The sequence below is a fragment of the Camellia sinensis genome, chromosome 1 (assembly GCF_055761805.1).
Source record: "Camellia sinensis isolate YWXY chromosome 1, ASM5576180v1, whole genome shotgun sequence".
Taxonomy (NCBI): Eukaryota; Viridiplantae; Streptophyta; class Magnoliopsida; order Ericales; family Theaceae; genus Camellia; species Camellia sinensis.
Genome location: NC_138961.1, coordinates 91,079,066 through 91,100,170, shown reverse-complemented (window position 1 = coordinate 91,100,170; position 21,105 = coordinate 91,079,066). Strand labels below are relative to the sequence as shown.

The window sequence follows — 21,105 nt, the reverse complement described above, 5'->3', positions numbered from 1 at the left end:
AAAACCAGACACTAAACGGTCGAGTTCGGAGATCCTGAGGCAAGGCACGCGAGCCGAGACTTCCGGGAACTCCAAACGAACACAAACATGGATAATCACCGAGTGTTCAAACGGTGACGTCCAAGTCTTGAGGACGGTCAAAAATGGGGTGTCTACAGTTGCCCCTCTTTGACAGAACTCGAAAGTCATAACAATGACGGGAGTGAATGTCAAAGCCCAGAGACGACCCATTTTTGACAAGGCCGAAGACTTAGACAAACATGCAAGACAAACAAGATATGCGCCCGAAGGCGGGGGCAAAATGCAAGACAATACACAGAGCCGGACATAACTTATGATCATGCAAATAAAGCTGTAACGAAGCAAACATGCGACAGCTTTAAGCTAGCATACCAAACTACACTACAATGCAGAAAGGATGTAAGAGAATTATGGAATTCTCAATACGTCTCACTCGGGAGATACAATACCTGTGCGGCTCGTCTGGTTGCACCAGCTTCAAATGAACCGTACATACAATATCGTGCCTGCAAAGAAAACAAACTTAACAGGTACAATATTGTTAGCAACATGCACAATAGCATACTCGAAATGCGTGACAGCGCAAAGCAAGTGGGGGGCATAACAATGCTGTGAAAATACAAACATGTAAGTGGAGCATGCGGTCTACGCAGGCAACGAAATTGATCATAAGCATGCGATCTACGCAGATAATGAAGTTTAACAAACATGCGGTCTACGCACTCAAAGCGTGCGGTCTACGCAGGTAATGAAATTGATAATGCGGTCTACGCAATCAAGACATGCGGTCTACGCAGGTAATGAGATTTGAATAAGCATGCGGTCTACGCAGTCAAAACATGCGGTCTACGCAGGTAATGAAATTAACAAACAAGCGGTCTACGCAATCAAAACATGCGGTCTACGCAGGTAATGAAATTAACAAACATACGATCTACGCAATCAAAAACATGCGGTCTACGCAGGTATTGAAATCAAACATGCGGTCTACGCAATCAAAACATGCGATCTACGCAGTCAAAACATGCGGTCTACGTAGGTAATGAAATTAACAAACATGCGGTCTACGCAATCAAAACATGCGGTCTACGCAGGTAATGAGATTTGAATAAGCATGCGGTCTACGCAGTCAAAACATGCGGTCTACGCAGGTAATGAAATTAACAAACATGCGATCTACGCAATCAAAAACATGCGGTCTACGCAGTCAAAACATGCGGTCTACGCAGGTAATGAAATTAACAGACATGCGATCTACGCAATCAAAAACATGCGGTCTACGCAGGTATTGAAATCAAACATGCGGTCTACGCAATCAAAACATGCGGTCTACGCAGGTAATGGAATTAAACATGCGGTCTACGCAATCAAAACATGCGGTCTACGCAGGTAATGGAATTAAACATGCGGTCTACGCAATCAAAACATGCGGTCTACGCAGGTAATGGAATTAAACATGCGGTCTACGCAATCAAAACATGAACATGCGGTCTACGCAAGTAAAGAATTGAGATGCGGTCTACGCAATCAAAACATGAACATGCGGTCTACGCAAGTAAAGAATTAATATGTGGTCAACGCAAGTAAAGAATTGACATGCGGTCTACGCAAGTAAAGAGATGATTACAAACATGCGGTCTACGCAGGTAATGTAATTAACATGCATGACAATGCAAAATGCAATGAGATGCGCAAAACAGCGCGACGGAATGCAATGCACAAAACAGTGCGACGATTTGAAATGCACAAAACAGTGCGACGGTTTGAAATGCACAAAACAGTGCGATGGTTTGAGATGCACAAAACAGTGCGACGATTTGAAATGCACAAAACAGTGCGATGGTTTGAAATGCACAAAACAGTGCGATGGTTTGAAATGCACAAAACAGTGCGACGATTTGAACTGCACAAAACAGTGCGATGCGCAAAACAGCGCGAACAATTTTGCAATGCACAAAACAGTGCGATTGATATGCGATACACATGGGGCAACTTTTGAATTTAAAAGGATACAAAAAGGATACACCTTGCACGAATTCGAGTGCCACGCACTGGAGACACGGCCCGCGGTCAGAACGGAGGCCGGTTGAGCGTCGGAGATGCACTTTCTTGCACTTTCTTGAGCTATGAAGACCCAAAACAACTCAAATGGCCTAAACAAGGCTGTGGGAACCCCACCGGCCGAAAGGGGAGGCCACTGGCTGGCCACCGGCATAAAAATAATTATATCGGCACAAAAAAGTGCCGGCCGGTACAAAACATTGCCGACCGGCAAACAGTTGCTGGTGCGGGGCAGTTTTGACTTTTCACCCTGGGCATTATAAAATAGGGTTTCTAAGCCCTATTTTCTCATTCCTTGGCCGCCGAAAACTCTTGCCCTCTCTCTCTAGAGCGTTTCTTTCTCATTTTTCGCCCGTTTCTTCGCGTTCTACACTCGTTTCGTCGTCGGATTCGCGATTCTCTTCGCGTTTCGGACATTTTCCACCGATCGCATTTTCGTTTCGGTGCCTCGTTTGGCGTTCTAGCCTTTTCGGGGTTTGTTCCCCTCACTTTTCTCTTCATTCCTGTGCCTTTTCACATTCCGGCTTTCCCGGCCATTTCCGACCCTCTCAGGAGTTGACTTTCCGGTTGACTCTTCGTATTCCGACCCGGTTTTCCTTTTCCGGGCCATTTTCACACCATTCTCTACATGGCGGACGACATTCCACGTGGCGGGACTCCCCCGGACCACGAGATGGATCCCGGGGTCGAGCTCTTACCACTGAGCGAGCGCCCGTTCGACCCGGCGACCTACCGGCCGGCGATCCATGTTCTGCCCCCAGACGGCCTGCGTCAGTTCCGGAGCTTCGAGAGGCATGTGGCGCCTGAGCTACTACTGCGTGAGCCTACCTCCCACCTTTCATTCGGCACTTCCGAGGTAACTCTTTGTCTTCTGCTTTACTTTCCGCAATGTAGGATACAAAACTGTCATAGCTAGTTGTACCCTTTAACTGCTGAAAACTGATGTGCCGTAGACCGTAGTTGACTGTAAACATACATACAACTGATATCTGTTTGAGACTGACACATGCACACACACTGCACTAGCCTTGAATCACTCAAACACACTGCACTCACTGTTTTTCACTGCACACACACTGGCTCCCAGTATTCGTCTGAATCTGTTAGATTTGCACACAATGCTATATCTATTCTGAAACACCCAAACACGTTGACACAGCACACGTATTCCACTGTAAGCACACCGGCACCCGGTATTTTCCTGAAACTGACAAACTTGCATACATGCTATATCTGTCCTTTCAAAACTGCATTTTGAATGTTGTCTTGCCACCGTTATTTTCTGTTTGCAGGAGGGTTCCCATACCATTCGCGGGTATGGGAATACTGGTGCATGGGAGTGGTACGATGAGCTCCTTGATGCGGTCCGACGCATCGTGGGCCAAGCGGGCTTCGGCACCTTCTGCCGAGGGCTCTCCAGGTTGTCCACATGCAGACCTCTCCTCGCTGCTCTGGCGGAGAGGTGGTGGGACACCACCAATTCTTTTCATTTCTCTGCTGCGGGGGATATGACGATGACCCCTCATGACTTCTCGATGCTCACAGGCATCGGGGTAGGGGGGGATCGGATCCCTTTTGACACAGACATGGATGAGTGGACCGCCGCTCAGGTCCATCTACTGGGGGAGGCGCCACCCCTAGCTCGCCCAGGTTTCGTTCGATACTCCTGGTTCGAGGTCCAGTTTCGGGTCCAGCCCGCATTGGAGGAGGAGGCGCAGATGACCCCGAAGGACGAGGAGAGGTATGCTCGCGGCTTCCTCATGTTCCTGTTCGGGACTACCATCTTCGCCGATCGGGCGAACACCGTGCCTCTTTGTCTTCTCAGCGCACTGATGGACGTCCGGGACATTCTGCACTATGACTGGGGCGGCGCTGCTCTGGCCACCCTTTATGGATACATGAGCTCGGCTTCGCGCGGCAGCGGCCAGCTACTTGGAGGTTACTGGCGGGCTTGGGAGGTACACTTCTTCTCCGCTTTTTCACTTCTGTCTCGTACTTTCTGTACTCTGTACACTGCACACACTGTAGTCTGCTTTACACTTGCTGTATACTGTACACACGACACACACATACATTCTGCTTTACACTGACTGTACACTGCTCACACTGTACACTGCACACAATACACTGCACAACACACGGCTCTGCCATTTCTGTTTTATTCTGTATATCCTGCTTTATCTGATGGTCATACTAACATCTGTTTTGCAGTTGTGGGTTTACGCCTACTTTCCTAGGCTTGCCCCCGTGCCAGTTGCGGAGACTCCCCTGGCCGTCCCCTTTTCGAGTCGCTTCGACGGGAGATGCACCCGGCGACCACGAGAGACTTTCGGCTTCTTCCGCCGATATTTCGACACCATCACCCCCGCGGAGGTATGCTTTACTTTCAGTTCATTTAAGCTTCGCTTTTCCACTGTATATTTCAATAACAGTAGATGACAAACTGCCTGTCATTTTCAGATCACATGGCGGCCGTGGGCTCCTATGCCGGCGGCGATGCGGGGTCGGTTCCCTAGTGCGGAGGAGACCTCGCGTTTCCGGATTTTGCTTGAGGGCCTGGTCTGTCGGGCTTGGTACCTGGGGGAGCGTTTTCTACGCCAGACCCGCGGGTTACCTGAGCAGATAGTCCCGGCTCACCCTCCTGCAGAGATGAGGGAGACCGAGGGGTTGACCCCTGAGCAGCTGGATGATTACTCCATCGGCTGGGAGGAGGCCGGCTTCCGAGGCACCGGCGACTATCAGGAGTACGTGCGGACGTACCTGATGCGCCCCCTGAGCGGTCGTCGAGCAGAGGGGGCCAGGCCTGTAGCATCGGCGGCTGGGGCCAGAGCGGGAGCAGGGGCTGGATCTTCGAGGAGGGTCCGGGTCCGTGGTAGGGGCAGAGTGCAGGGAGGACGAGGAGTTGGCTGGCCTGCCCTGCCTGCTGTACTGACTTTCCAGGGGCAGGGTGGGTCGACCTATCAGATCCCCTTCGCCCCTCCACCGGCTGGTCACGAGTTCATTGACATCCCCGACTTACCGCCGGTATGTTCTACTGCATTTTGTACAGTTATTCAATTCAGTTTACTTGATATTCCACAGAATATTGATGCGTCTGATACTTTTGCAGGCTTCTTCGGGGTACACCTGTCAGTCGTTGGCGATGAATGCCTCGATGATGGGGATGCTCCAGCGGACTTTTGACCTCCTAGCCGTCTACAGCATACCGGTATGTCCTTCTGACACTGGCCTCAAACCATTCATACACTGCTTTGCATAATCTGACGCACGGCACAACATCTGATACACTGATCTCACAGCATCCGATACACTGCATACACTGTATTCTGCAACGTACCCTACACTGATAAACTGCTCACGGCATTCATACACTGTACTCACACACTGCATTCTGCACTGATAAACTGTCTACAGTATACTGATGCATTTCCCTTTTGTGCACTTTTTCAGCCTCCTTTCCAGATTCCCATGGCAGGAGGTGCTCCAGCTAGACCTTCTGTCTCTGCCCGGGGGAGAGATGAGGAGGGCCGGATATTTCCCCGTACCAGGGGAGGGCGTACTCACGTCGGGAGTAGCTCGCGAGCTCCAGTCCCGGATGATGATGACGACGAGGAGTCAGAGGCGGAGGCCGAGGCGGAGTCCGAGTCATCGGAGGAGGAGACCGGAGGCGATTCTAGCTCGGGCTCTGACGACGACGCTGATGATGCTCCTGGACCCTCGTCTAGGAAGAGGACCAGGACAGACTGACGGCCCTTCGGAGTTGCTTGACATGGATGCAGATTTTTGCTATCTTCTTCTTTCTTGTACTTTTCTTTTTGTTGGTAGATAGATTACCTTGTACTGCCGCAGGCAGATTTTTGTTTCCAAAACTTGTACATTCGAAAAGATAATGAAATGAAACGGACTTTTTATCTGAAAAAGTGTTTACATCTATACATCTCATGCATTGCATCGCATCTCATCATGTTACACCTCAATGTAAACGAAATTGATTGGTTGTCTGAAAGTTAAACACTTGCACTGTAATAATCAGATAACTAAACAGCCGACGGCGAAATAACCCAAGCAATCCACTGCCTGATTCTTGGACACACATCCCTTACTCTGTTGGGGATTGATCTGCATTCAGCCCATAACACAGCATTCGATTCATTCTGCACACGGCGAATTCCAAACAAAACATCCCAATCTGACAAGACGGCCTGCAGCGGTGAAACCAGCTAGGGTTGAAGCATGCTCAAATGTAGAGAATGGCACAGCATTCCGAGTGTAAGTGATTTTTGAAATCGAATGAAGGTTTTTCAAACCGGGATATCGAGCCTACAACTGAACACAGCAGGGAGGACTCAAATATAAAGGTACACGACCTAGCACGACGAGACACGCTCGGAAAAGCCCTAAAACAAAGGTTGAGGTAAACACAATAAACGACACGGCACACAGACGCATTAACAACGACCGGGGACCTCGGACCACGAGGAGCTAGTTTCTCTAGGCAGTGTTTCCCACCCTTTCTGATTTGTGATTCTCACATCACTCAACTCTCGAGCTCGAATTTTTTTTTCTCAAAACCCTTTTCCTCACTTTTCTCTCAACTTACACCTCTCTATTCTTCATTCTCTCATTTTTCATCCCTCCCCGGGGTGATTGATGGATAAATAGAAAGGTGTGGGTTCATGCTCAACACCGTTAGCTCACGGCTATTTCTTCTGGCGGGTAGAGTGCTCTTCCGGCAAGTACGTCGATGACGGGGGAAAGACAGAACGCCTGGCTCAACTGTGCCCCTAGTTCATCATTTTAACCATTTTTTCGTTTTTGCTTTCTACTAAAACGGTTTTGATCAAAATGAGAGTCGGATTAACGTACTCGTTCGATTTTTGATTTGAAAACCGTGCAAGTCAAGCTGTAAGCACTGAAAATTTTCCTTTTTTGGGTCCAAGACAATGGTCCGATTTTGGAAAATGGAATAGTTTTCGAGAAAATAGTCAACCTCAGTAAAAATTTTCAAAAACTATTTTTCAAACAGTTGATGCTCGACGAGCATGGAGCTTACTCTTCGAGATGCGCAACCTCGGATCGGAGGCAATGGAAAATTGCCCCTGGTTTAAAGGGGGGGAGGCAACGGAAAGTTGCCCCTAGTTTGAGATGGTGCCGCAGTAATCTGCAGACAGTCTTCATTGGCGGTGGTCGAGCTCTTGGACACAGCGATGACGAAGACGGTCACAACACATATATGGACACAATCACCTTGAATGGTGTTGGCCACTAGACTTTGGGATGAAATCGAAACCATTGCATGGACTGAGACGCTATGAAAGCGTTGGGGGCTGGACTTCATGATGAAGTTGCCTACGTATCCCAAACATGGGAATCAAGCCTTACGTAGTTCCGGCTAAGGTCCACTCGGGTATTTTAACCTTCACTTTGTTTGGCTCTCACTTTTGCCAAGGCGCCCAATGCGGGTTTTCGACCTTGCGAGCTTCTTTTCATTTTCTATTTTTTCTTTTTCATTTCTTTTTCTTCTTTCTTTTTTTTGCATTTTTTGTCTTTTTCTTTTCTTCTTTTTTTGTATTTTTGCTTCTTCTTTTTTTGTTTTTCTTGTATTTTTCTCTTGCTCTAACTTTTGCCTGGGCCGCCCTTCCGGGTTTTCGGCCCAGCGAGCCTCTCAAAGGGTAAAAGTGTAACGAGTCCATGCCAAATGGTTTTTCTGAATTGAAGCCTCTCTGTGTCTAGGAGAACGGCTATTGCACTGATTTGCAGAAGAATCCATCACGGTTGCTCCACGAGCTTCTTTCGGCGAGATCCACTCCTTCTGATTTGGCTTTGGTGCCTCTTTCTCGAGGGCTACTTCGAAACTGGCCATACAGACCTTTCATGGCGTTTGTCCGTTGAACTTTCTGAACGTTCTGAACGGGTTCAAAGTCGAAAAACAAACGGGTTAAATCTTGAGGCTGAGAGCGATCCTAGGCTGCGCAATCTCAAGAGCGATTCCACACAGGTCTTCGCAGGGCCGCGTAAAACATTTGTTTTTGAAAGTTTTTAAGAAAACGACAAATCGCTCGCGCCGAAGATAGTGTGGAACCAATCTAGATCAAGCCAGGATCCTTCTCAGTACTCACGCCGACAAGCATGATTTCATTCATTAAAAGGCTTAGCACGCTTCTCTTTCTCTCAAAATGATCAAAATTTGCAAAAGCCGAGGAATTCCTTCCTCTTCGTTTTTATCACCGCGGTGTTCAAAAGGTTTATTTTTTTTTGAAAAACTTAGGTTAATGCAATGAGTTTGGCACGCAGGGGAGCAGGCAAGATGTACTGTCAGCCCGATCAAATTCTCTGGCACTTATGCTGAAAGCAAGCATGAAGTTTGAGATAGCAACAGCTGTTTCAATCGACTTTGTTGGTGCAACTGGCTCCTTGGCAGAAACAGACTCAAAACAAAAACAGATAATAACAAAATGGCGTTCGGGACAACGACCCCAGAATCACCTGGTATTATATACAACGGGGACTGACTCGACACAACCAGACAGACCCTTAAGCAAAAAAGACTGACTCAAGACAAAGAGACAGACTCAAAACAAAAGACTGACTCGATATCCAAGCCAGGACTTACAAAACTCGGTTTCACCGATGCTCAAAAATGCGTGCCAGACGCTTCAAAAAAATACACCAAATGTTGCCCGCAGGCGGTTCACTTTACATACTCATAGTATCTGAGCCCTCGAAATCCAACAACTGAGTGGTGACGGGCTTGCCTGAGGTGGGTGGTAGGATAACCTTGTTATCAATCAAATCCTGCACTTCATGACGAAGGCGAGAACATCCATCGGTACTGTGACCGGACTGTTGATGGTACGCGCAGTACAAGGTAGCATCATGAGTGGCGGGGAGATTCTTCGGGAGTGGCCGGGGCTCCAAAGGCTTAAGATGCCCATTCTTCGCCAATATTAGCAATGCCCTAGACAAAGGCATGTGGAGGTCGTGAAAGATCCTGCGCCCTCGGGGCAGGTACTTTGCAGTTTGAGGATTCTTGCCAGATGCGCTGGCAAAAGGATCGGCTGGCGCTGCCTTGGCCTTTTGAACGTTTCCCAGTGCAGGGTTGGGAACTACAGGAATTGTCTGGGCATGACGGGGCCCATCCCGGTTTTCTGCCTGGCTTGAACTGCCTTTAATCGGAGCGGGGAAAGCATCATCTACAGCTTTGGTCACTATTGCAGATGTTTGTTGCTTGCTCATTCCTCTAACTTTCAGAGCCTCGACTGCCCACAGCAGTTGTTCAATAGGGTCGGCGTCTACCTTTGCCTTGTCCTTTCCCCTGGCCTTAGCCTGATCAAGGGTCTGGGTTGGTGCTGGCATGTCATGGCTATAGCCGGAAGCCACCTCTGGCTGGCTGAGCTCTATCACAATCCGCCCCAGTAGCGGGGGCTCCTGTGGTACAAAATTCCCGGCATACGGCGCCGCTGGCGGTGAAGCCGACATTCCATAGGCGAGGTCTGCCACAGACCTTTGGAGATCGCCTATCATCCCCATCAATTCAAAGGTGGTGGGCTCACGAGCCTGGTATAACTGGGGAGCCCAAACCGGGTGCACAATGGGCGACCTGGGCGGATATGACATACTGATGCTGGCCTCACTCTGCGGAGTGGTCCCCTGCTCCAATGCAGCCGTCATAACCACAACTTCTTCTGAACTTTGTGCCGCCATAAATCTTGCCTCAGCAAAAGGGGAGACACTGGGTATTCTATATCAACTCTGCAACTCTCCTGAACCTTGAAAGAAAGACAGACAGCATTTCAGCCCAAACTGATCGAATACGGGCGTAGTCAAACAACTGTACCCTACTGCTGATCACTGTTCCCAAATTTCTGTTCCCAAAAACTGAACCCGATACCCGCAGATACTGATTCCTGATAACTGATTCTCAACAATACTGATTATGGTGCCCTCGGGCCTGATACTCAAACTCGCAAACTGGTATATGTGTTCCTGTAGAGATACACTCTAAAAGCACATAGCAAGTAAGTGAGAGCCAAAACACCCCTATGTTGGTGTAGGGTTTCCATGTCCTATTTTGTCAGGAGCTAGGGTTTCACTACGCACACAGCGGTTTCAAACAACTTAGCATCGGGTAAGCAACCTGTCCTAGCTTGGAATGGTCACTATGGATCCGAATATGCACTAGGTCGAATGGTCAAAAAGGGTGCCCCGGTAAACCGGGGTTTGTGTTCCCATGCTGTCAGAGCCCATAACCGATCAGCCTTATGGTCATGCCTTGACAAGACAAGCCTCCGGCAAACCGTTCAGGAATGGCAGATGGCAAACACGGTGTCCTAGGCGCACCAATGCACATGCAATGCAAAGAAACACATAAGTGAAATCAAAACAGGATATCACGAGTTCGAGTCAAGCTCCCTAAATCTCCCCAGCAGAGTCGCCAGAAACTGTGGACGTCCCCGAACGCCCCGGGAGGATGAGTCCCGTTCTGTTCATTTGGGGTTACTACAGTTCGGACTCGACTTGTGTCACGGTTCTTAATCTGAAACAAAGAGTCCAAATCTGGCAAATCGTTTTTGAGAAACAGATTTTTGAAAAAGTAGTGCCAAACATGGACTGCTTTGCCAGATACAGAGTCGCCACCTAAATATTTTTAAAATGGGGAAATTTAGGAAACCCTGACTCGGTGCCGAAGGCCACATGTCCGTCATCACCGGAGTTGTCTCGGCTCGGGAGCTTGGGTACGATCGGGGAAGGTCAGCTATGAGCACCCCCTTTCGCCCGGTCCGAAGATCGGCCTCTACTAACCGTGATATCCAATTTTGAAAACGTTATGTGTTCTTAATCCGGTTATTAGCCTAGAATTACTATGTTATGCGCGCAGCAAACAAGTATAGACTAGATTGTCTAATTTGGAAATAAACATTGCATATCCGTTCGGTTTGAAAATGCTTTGGAATTTGCTACTCGCAAGTAGGCTAAAATACGGATTTCAACGAGTTTTTTCCAACTCAAACAATCCAACCTTCACCCACAGGCATTCAAGACATTTTAACACATAAGCATCTAGCCACATGTTAAGCATGCCGACATGGCAACATTCACACTCATACGATATGCTAAAGCGGAAATACTTACATCGTACTCCGTGCCAAAACAAAGAACTTGTTAGCAAACATGCATGATCCAAGTCCATGTTAAGTGCCTAATGCATCGCATACAAAGTGTTGCTAGAATAGGCTCGGCTATCCTAAACATGTCATGTGAAAATGCACAATTATCACATATTCACTTTTTGATTTGAAGTACGAATGCAGTTAGCGTGATGTACCGAGCCTAATGCATGTAATACAAAATGCATGAATGCACGCATGCATAGCATAAGGTATGCTGAATTTAAACATGCCCTAATCTACCATCATAAGCAGGTAAATAAAAGGGAAGAAAGACGTGAGGTTGGAAGACATACACACACTCACGCACACTTATTACAGATTTGCCCTCGCTCGGAGGGACCGAATAAATATTACAAATTAATTAACTACGCAAGCTAATTAATATTACAAATTGCCTAATTTAATTAACAAATTAAATAGACTAAGAAAAACAGTAAAACGCCTCGAGAAGCGTGCCGCCATGCACAAGCTGCCTCTGTTTTCTTTCCTATGCTCCTCTGGAGGCTGTCAAAACCTCAGGACTGCATCCCTGGGTACTGGGGAGTACCACCGGCCGAGTGGGATCATCACCGGCACTGGTATGTGTCCATCGGCACAAAATTGAAGCTGTCGGCAGAGAAAAGGTTGCCGGCCGGCACCTTACACTGCCGGTCGGCAAAGAAAACCTGCAGGACCTGCAACTCACAGCAACAGAAGGCAAAACAAGGCATGGCAGCACATTTCAAGGCATGTATGCACCGACCATGTCTCTTATCATTATAATGACTCAACGGGACATGTGCCTCGGTTCTTGGACCACCAATCACGCATTTCCATGCATGATGGCCGAAAGAACCAAGTATGCAACTTTGATTTCAAATGCATGCAAACCAAATCAAACCAAAGTCCCAATCCCTATCACCAAATCAAGGGACAAGGAATGCATGCAAGATGCAATGCAACCTAGGCATACAAGCTAGGAATGCAACATGGCATGGCAATGAACTTATGCAATCATGCAAGCGTACATATGGCAATGCAAATAAATGGAAAGATGGTCTTATACATGAATTAGGCAGCTCTAGTTAGGCCCAAAACAGTGGCCAAAGTGCTAAAAAGTGAGGGCTAAATGGCATACACACACACATGCACATAAGGACCAACACTTAAGCACAAATCAAGCAACATTCAAGCACACTTGAAAGGGACAAACATGAACAATTAGCATGCATTATAAGCTTTGAAATCATGCTAATACATGGTGCCAAACCAAGCAACAAATCAAGCCAAGCATGCACCAAATAGTCCAAGTGTTCAAAGCAAATCAAAGGAGCATTGAACTACACTTAACATGACCAAACATGGCATGAAAGGAAGGACCAAAATCAGAGGTTTAGCATGTTAAAACAAAGCTAAAGGACTACTTAGATGGCATCTAAGTGACTCAAAAACAAAGGCATGCATAAACACCAAAACATGGAGCATTACTACACAAGCTTATGAGGCATTCAAGATGCATGCAAGGCAATCAAACAAGCATGGAAATGGGACTGAAATGGCATGTAGAATGATCCCAAATCACCAAAACAATGCAAAGATGGCATGCTACACATGCACATGCTCAAGACCAACAAGCCTAAATACAAAGGAGCTATATCAAGCATGCCAAGATCAACCCAAATGACTATGGACAGAGCTAAAACATGGCAAGATATGCACAAAATCTTCACAAGACTAAGCCTAAAACATGCTCCAACAAAGGCTAACAACCTAAGGCACATTAAGGCATAAACAAGGCATTACATGGCAACTATGCTAAGCATGCATGGAGTTCCAAAACCAACTTGAAATCATGTTATATTATGGATATATAAGCATGAAAAACAAGCCAAACATGCTCAACACACACTCAAGCATAGGCTTCCTTAAGAGGCCAAAACATGCCCTTTTCAAGGACAACAAGGAGAGGGGGTGGCCCTCTCCTTCTTGGGACTTCAAGGCATCATCTTCACCACTGAAATCCCTCAAGATTTCAGTGGTGAAGAGACCTCAACACCAAAATCCCGGAGCTAGCACAAAATGGCTCAAAATGAGGCCTTTCAAGGCCTAAGGGTGGTCAACAACCCTCAAACAACAAAACACTCTTAATAAACAATAAAGAGGGCCTAAAAATAGAACTTTTTATGTTATACAATAAGCACAAAAACAGCTCTAAGATGGGTGGAAAATCAATGCAAAAATGGGGAATAAAGGTGTAAGTTTCTTACCCTTGTAGTCCTCTTCAACAATGGTGCTCCAATGGCCTCCTTTGGCTCCAAACCAGTCAAGAAACTCAAGAACAAGCCTTTAGAACCCTAGTTTCAAGAGGAAGGTGAAACACTAGGTGCTTGTGTGCAATAGTATGGACTAAAACACACACAAGAGTAAATATAGAGATAGGATATGTATACAACTCAAACCCTAAAACCAGAGCTTCTCTCTGTGTTTTTCCCTCTCTAAAATGTCTAAAGTCTCCAACCTTAGCTCCAAGAGAGAGCCTCTATCCATCTCTCTTGTAAAGCTTACAAGACAAGCTTTGCAAGAGGGAGATCCCTCCATACACGTGTATGGAGGGAAGCAAAAGCAAGACAGCTGTCTAAAAATATCTGCAAAAGCAGATGAACAGCAATCGGCCGGCCAAAAATGCCATCTTGGCCAAAAGGAGTGCCGGTCGGCAACAAATAGTGCTGACCGGCAACAAAGAGTGCCGGCCGGCAAACTATATTGCCGGTGGCAGCAAAAACCAGCCGGTGGCCTCTAGCCAATGCCGGTGGTGGGTGGGGATGGTCTACAAGCCCCACCCTGCCTCTCAAGGGCAAGATGCAAGTGTTTGTTACAAAACTAGACACTAAACGGTCGAGTTCGGAGATCCTGAGGCAAGGCACGCGAGCCGAGACTTCCGGGAACTCCAAACGAACACAAACATGGATAATCACCGAGTGTTCAAACGGTGACGTCCAAGTCTTGAGGACGGTCAAAAATGGGGTGTCTACAGTTTGCACTACCTGGGACTCAACTAGCGTAAACCTTGAAAGGAATACGTCCTCCTCACCATGAACGATCTCCAACATTGGTGTAGTTACCTCTGATGGGGGATGGATAGATGAATTCCTGAAAATAATCGCAACTCCTTTCCCGTGAGGGTATTTCAGCATTTGGTGGAGGGTATTTCAGCATTTGGTGGAGGGTAGAAGAGACTACTTTTACTAGATGCAACTAGGGTCTCCCTAACAGTAAGTTGAAGGTGGACGAGACATCCAGGACATGGAACTCGACATCTTGCTGAGCCGGGCCTAACAGTAATTTGTACCGTGCCCATAATCTCTCTGCTGGTATTGTCATATGCTGAATTACTTGGATGGCGAGCACAAAGTTTGCCGGTCTAAGGCTGATTACATGAGCTGTGCGAGAAGGTCAGACATTGATAGCTGAACCGGTGTCTATCAACAGTACCAGTACCCATTTTTCCTTGCACTCAACGGATATGTACATGGGTTTGTTGTGAGCTGAGCCTTCTGGCGGCAGTTCTTTGTCAAAAAAGGTTACAGTTGGCCTGACACCACCTGGGAAGACTAATCCCACAAGCTGTTCAAGAGTAGTGTCAATGGACAACTTAGCTTTGTCCATTGCTGAAAGCATAGCCTGTCCATGCACCCAGGAGGCCATAAGAAGACCGTAAATTGAGATGTGAGCTTAGATTTTCTTCAGTTGCTTCAATGCTACCTCTTCTTCCAAGTGCTTCTCTTTCTATTTCTCAACCTCTCCATCTTTCCAAGAGGCCTCAACTTGGTCTAAGTGCGGTGGCTTGAAATACCGCACACTTCTTGTCATGTGGTCTATCTCTTCTACGTACCACGTGTTGTTTGGAAGGCACTCACCACAGTCCTTGTAAGTGTGAGCCAAGAGTAGATTGTTATCCTCCCACCATATACCTCCGGCAGCCGACAAACAGTTGTGTGGCTCTGTTTGTATCACTTTCACCTCACAAGTTCCCCCCATAGGATGTTAGACCATTACAGCTTTCTGGTTGTCTTCAACCTTTTCTTATGCAAACTGCTTTAATGTAGCTTCCTGTTTTGTATCCATAATACTCACAGCGCCCAGTTGCTGAGCTAAATTTTCCACACCGGTGTTCTCTCGTAGTTTCCCATTTTCATTGGCCATTCCGGCCACCATAGCAATTCCTATTTTCTTTTCCTTTGACTTTGTTTCAGTTCCATCCTCCTTGTCGAGTTCATCACTCAACCATCCAGAGTTGTCCGTTGATCCATTCAAATCGAACCAGTTAATCTGCACATCTCCTTGATCTTGTTCATCAAAGAATTGCAGGTTGTCTAAGTCCTCCTTAAGCTCCGCTAGATCATCCAACCCTTGGCTTGGGCCATCCTCCCTAACCACATTGATCTCCACTACAGTTGGCAATACCACTTTTGGCTTGACTCGATCAATCGGCACAATGTAGTAGCTTGGATCATACACCCCCTCAAATAAGTCCTCAGAGCACTCAAACAACGGACTTGTACTCTTCTCTAAGGCCTACCTCCCTTCTACTACAACTGTCACCACAACAGGCTTAGGTTGGAGTACGAACGTGTCCATCATGCACAAATCTGTACTTTCAGGAATGAACACCGTCGGTCTGGGTAGGTGGGAAGGGGTAATATATACACTAGGGTTGTAGGGGATGGCCAGTGTATGGATTAGGTTTAGATTGTGAGGTGAGAGAACCTAATTGTGGGCCGGGAGAGGGTTGGTAGTGACATTTTCTTTCTGGGGTGGTGTAATCACCTTCTTGTCAATGAGGTCTTGAATCTCATGACATAGCCTAAAGCATTGGTCGGTGTCGTGACCATGCTGTTGTTGAAATGCACGGTACTTGGCTAGGTTATGTTTGGGTGGAAGAGGATCGGGTAGTAGGCGTGGCTCTAATGGTTTGAGGTGTCCTTTTTTGATCAGCACCTTTATGGCTTGAGATAAAGGCATGTAGAGTTGGGTAAAGGTCCTCTGGGATCGGGTAGGGTTGGTTGAAGTTTGTGGAGTTGTATTGGCAAAGGGATTGGCGGTCTTGGTTGTGGTGGTGACGACACTCACATCCGACGGCTGCGCAGCTGTGCTACCACTGGTAGTAGCATTGGAACTGCGCAGAAAAGGCCTCTTAGCCTGCTCTTTCTCATCAGTAATCAACCCCTGTTTCATGGCATCTTCAATCTGAACCCCCATCTTATGGATTTTAGTGAATGTGAACAAAGGTAGGATGATCATTTTCTGCAGCAACTTCCCATGCAGATTGTGGACTAGCATCCTTATTTGATCCTTCTTAGAAGGGCTTGTGGTCATCATTGAAGCTTTGGCCCTCCACCTTGTCATGAATTCTGAAAATCCCTCATTCGGCTCTTAGCGCGTTGCCTTAAGATCACGAGTTGTGAGCTCGATTTGTTTGTTGTATGAGTACTGTGCAACAAAGGCTCTAGCCATTTCCTTTAAACCCTATTTCGCAAAATCCTCTAGCTTCGCATACTATATAGCCACTATTCCCGATATGGCCTGGCCAAAGAGAGAGAGTTTCTGCAGTCTGGTCAGGCCCATTGGCTGTAGGATGTCTGAAAATAGTCGAAGATGAACTATGGGATCTTCAGAGCCATTGAATTTGTCGATGTGTGGCATTTTGAACCGATTTGGCAATGTCACTGCAGAGACGGTATACCCCATCTTCTATGTCAGGGATAGAATTAACACCATGTGCTCTTTTGAAGAGCTTCTCCAGTTTGTTGACCTTAAGCATGATCGGGTTAACCTCAAACTGAAATGGAGCCTCGATTTGATACACAGGTGTTTTAGAGCCTTGTAGTGGGATCGACTCTGCCGGATTGCCCTGATTCTCAACATGGGCAGTGGCTCTGGGTGCCGGCATACTCGTAGGAGGTGCATGTGATGCTGAAGCTGTTGTCGGTTGTGGTTGTTGTTGTTGCAACCTGTTTATTACCTCAGCCTGACATGTTGTGACCTCGGCCTGACGAGCAGCGTCTCGCAGCATAGTTTCAACTGTTTGCTGAAGGTGGTGGATTAGTTCCTCCATGCTAACTAGAGGATACTGTGCCATCGGAATTGGCAAGTGATCTCGTACTGGACTAGATGTAGAAGACTAAGCTTGACTAGATGTAGGTGAAGTGAGGGGTGACTGCTGTAGAAATTGGACCGATGAACTCTGCCTTACTCTCCTTCGTCTAGTAACCGGCTAGAGCGAAGTAAACACGGGTTGTCCCCCAACGAGATCTCTGGCTTTGCAAAGCCTTCTGACACAGGTCCAGAGCGCTTGGGGGATATTTGAACTGTCCGAAGCTATGGTGTTATACTACCTAGCAAAAAGAAATAAAGCAAAAAGAAAGCAGTAATCAAAAACAGCACATCACCTCAGATCAAATGTTAACAACACACAGATGTAATCAAAGCTGTAGGACTGCACTCAGCACTGAATTCTACCACCAAAACTGATACCCAACTTGTAATTGATACGCACATTCCTGTACAGTTTCACTGTAAAGCACATACTAGTTAAGTGAGAGCCAAAACACCCCTATGAGGGGGTTAGGTTACCCTGTCCTAGTTTCGTCAGGAACTAGGGTTCACTATTCAAACAAAGCCATTTTCATGCAATCTTGCATTTGGGTGAGCATCCTGTCCTAGTTTGGAATAGTCTTTATGGCTTTCAATATACATCTAGGCCAAATGGTCAAAAGGCTACCTCGACAAGACTACCTAATATACCTTTCATACCTAACATCAAGAAGTGAAAGGAGGATCAAACGGTACAACGGTAGTCCAGATCCAATGGTTGTGTTCCCATTATGGCAGAGCCCGTGACCGGTCAGCCTTTTGGAAAGCTTTTTAGGCAAGCCTCCAGCAAACCATCCAAGAATAGCAGATAGCAAACAAAGTGACTTAAACACACCGATGCAAATGCAATGCAATGCAAAGAACATGTAAGTGTAGATAAAATTTTACATCATGAAGTTCGAGTCAAGTTCTCTAAATCCCCAGTAGAGTCGTTAGAAACTGTAGCCCGACTTTTTCACGCCCCCTTTCGGAAGTCGAAAGAAGCCCTATAGTTCGGACTTCCGCAGTTCTGAATCTAATCTCACAAGTGCAATGCGAAATAGATAATTGTAGACCGCCCCGAACTCTCTCCACGCGCGTGGGCGCGAATTGTAGTACTAGCTACTGCAGTTCGGACTCTTATCACGGTTCTGAATCTAATCTCATAAAGTGCAATGTAAGACTGATAAATCACCAAAGAGTCCAAATCCGGGAAATCGTTTTGGAAAATCGATTTTAATAAAAAAACGCGAAACATGGACTGTTTTTCCAGATTTTAGAGTCGCCACCTAAATATTTTATTTTGGAAATTTAGGAAATCCTGACTCGTGCCTAAGGCCACGTGTCTGTCATCACCAAAGTTGCCTTGGATCAGGAACTTGGGTACGAGAGGGGAAGGTCCTGAAATGAGCACCCCCGCTCGCCCGATCAAAGATTGGCCTCTACTAACATGATATGTTGTTTTTATAAACACATGCGTTCTTATTTGGGTTATTAATCTAGAATTACTACGTGATGCACACATCATATAAGTAGAGACTAAATCACTCAATTTGGAACAAAACATCTCATGTTTGTTTTTCGAAAATGGTTTGAAGTTGCTACCCTCAAGTAGGCTAAAATGCGGATTTGCCACCCTCAAGGGGGCTTAAAACATGATTTTGCCACTTTGCAAAGTGGGCTTAAAACGCACATTTTGATAAATTTTTCCAATTCAAGTAATGAAGCCTTCATCCACAGGTATTCATGCAGTTAAATAGTTAAGCAAATAGCCTCATGGCAAGCATGCTATCATGGCTATCACTTACATACATGCAAGGATGCTAAAGCATAAACACTCACAGTGTACTCCGAGCCAAAACAGAGAACTAGTTAGAAATATGCATGATCCTAGCTGTAACGACCCCAAAAATGCGTATAGAAAGTTAGCCTTATTTAATTAGGGGTTAATGTGGTTTCTATTGGAATTGAAGAACGATCCGTTGAGTTATGCCTTTGAAACTGGGATTTGTGACCTTTACCATAGAATCTGGAACTTTTTCCCACCGCTCGAGCGGAGCAGTAGGCGCTCGAGCGTACTTTTGGGGTTTCCAGCAAATTGTGCAGACGGCCTGAGATTCTGGGAGTTGTGATTTTCCGCTCGAGCGGGGGAGTTGACGCTCGAGCGGACGTCTTTGTTGGTCTTTGCGCTCGAGCGCAAGGTTGGGCGCTCGAGCGGGTCTCCAAGTTGAGTTGTATATCTGAGGCACAGGGGTTCGTTTTTGGATATTTTTATTAGTGTTTTGGAACTTTCTATTTTATTTTGGAGTATTGGTTGAGGCGGTAATATGATGGTAAAGTAAGATTCGATCAAAAACTTTAATTTGAATAATTCGTTTACGACCAACCGTCACTCTTTTGCCCTTTTCCTGTTCCACACTTGGAATTTGGATGTGAGGTTAGAACCATTGGAAAGCTTATTTTCGGGGTTTCAATTTGGGCACAAGAACGACCTAAAACGGAGTCTGGATGGGGGAGTTATACATGTTTGAAGTTTTGAAATCTGTGCTGGGAGCAGGTTCGCTCGAGCGGGAATTGGGACGCTCGAGCGGGAATAGCAGGTTTTTCGGGACAGCAGCTTTAAAAACGGGATTTTGGATCATTTCTCACATTTTTCTTCTTCCCCCTTCCTTCCTCTTTGCCTAAGTCCGAAACCCTAGCCCCAAATCCTTGAATTCCGTTACTTTGCTCATGATCCACCATGGTTTTTGGCATCAAGGATAGAGAACAAGGGAGGATCGATGTTTTTACCCGATTAGAACTTGGATTTGTGAAGGCTTCTTCTCAAGCTCACTTCTTTGCTTGATTATTGAGGTAAGGGTTTGAATACTCTTCAATACTTATATTGATAGATAGATTTATGGTGTTTTCATTATATAAACGTACAAATTTCCATTTTGAGCATGTAGTGTATGGTATGAGAATTGGGGGTTTTAGGGTTTGTGATGTTGGGAGTTAAATTGGTGGGTAAATGATGGATTGGGAATCCTAGATGTAGAATCATTGGGAAAATTGGAATTAAAAGTGATGATTTAAGAAGTTTGATTTTTTTGTTAAAAATCCTCATTTTCTTGGAAACCCTAGGTTGATTAATGATGACAACCAATAAATTGGCTCAAGTTGAAAGTAGAGTAATGAAATTAAAGTAGTGAAGTATATGTGTTCAACTTGAATTGGAGTTTGGGAATGTTGGAACTTATGTTTAGAATTTGCGAATGAATCTTGTTATAAATGTTGAAATTCATGCTATCATGTAAAGGAAAATTAGAGAAATAATCTATTAAGGATATAGATGATATGAACTTGGTTTTAGAATGTTGAAATAGGATTCAAAGATTTATTGTGAATTATGTGAAGTTACAAATGGTGTTAATGAACTAAATGATGTTGTACTATGATGAATTATGTTTGAATTACGTGACTTGTGTAGGATTAGCTACAAGGACGGACCACGCACCTGAACACTGTGAGTAGTAGTACGCTTTACCACCGTTAATGCTTGCCACTAGTATTCCGTTAATTCCGTTATTTATGTATGTAAATGATTCAAGAAAGATAAATGTTATATGTATGTAAATGATTCAAGAAAGATAAATGTTATATGTATGTAAGTGATTCAAGAAAGATAAATGTTATATGTATATAAATGATTCAAGGAAGATAAATGTTATGTGTTTGTGTAAATGATTCAAGGAAAGTACAT

General features: G+C 45.9%; 1 long non-coding RNA gene across 1 annotated transcript; it reads left to right on the top strand.

Moving 5' to 3' along the window:
• Nucleotides 1-5,190: 5,190 nt before the first annotated feature.
• Nucleotides 5,191-6,002, top strand: LOC145789848 (uncharacterized). Its single transcript, XR_014328274.1, has 2 exons — nt 5,191-5,290; nt 5,533-6,002. It is a non-coding gene; the product is annotated as an uncharacterized LOC145789848 (long non-coding RNA).
• Nucleotides 6,003-21,105: the final 15,103 nt, after the last annotated feature.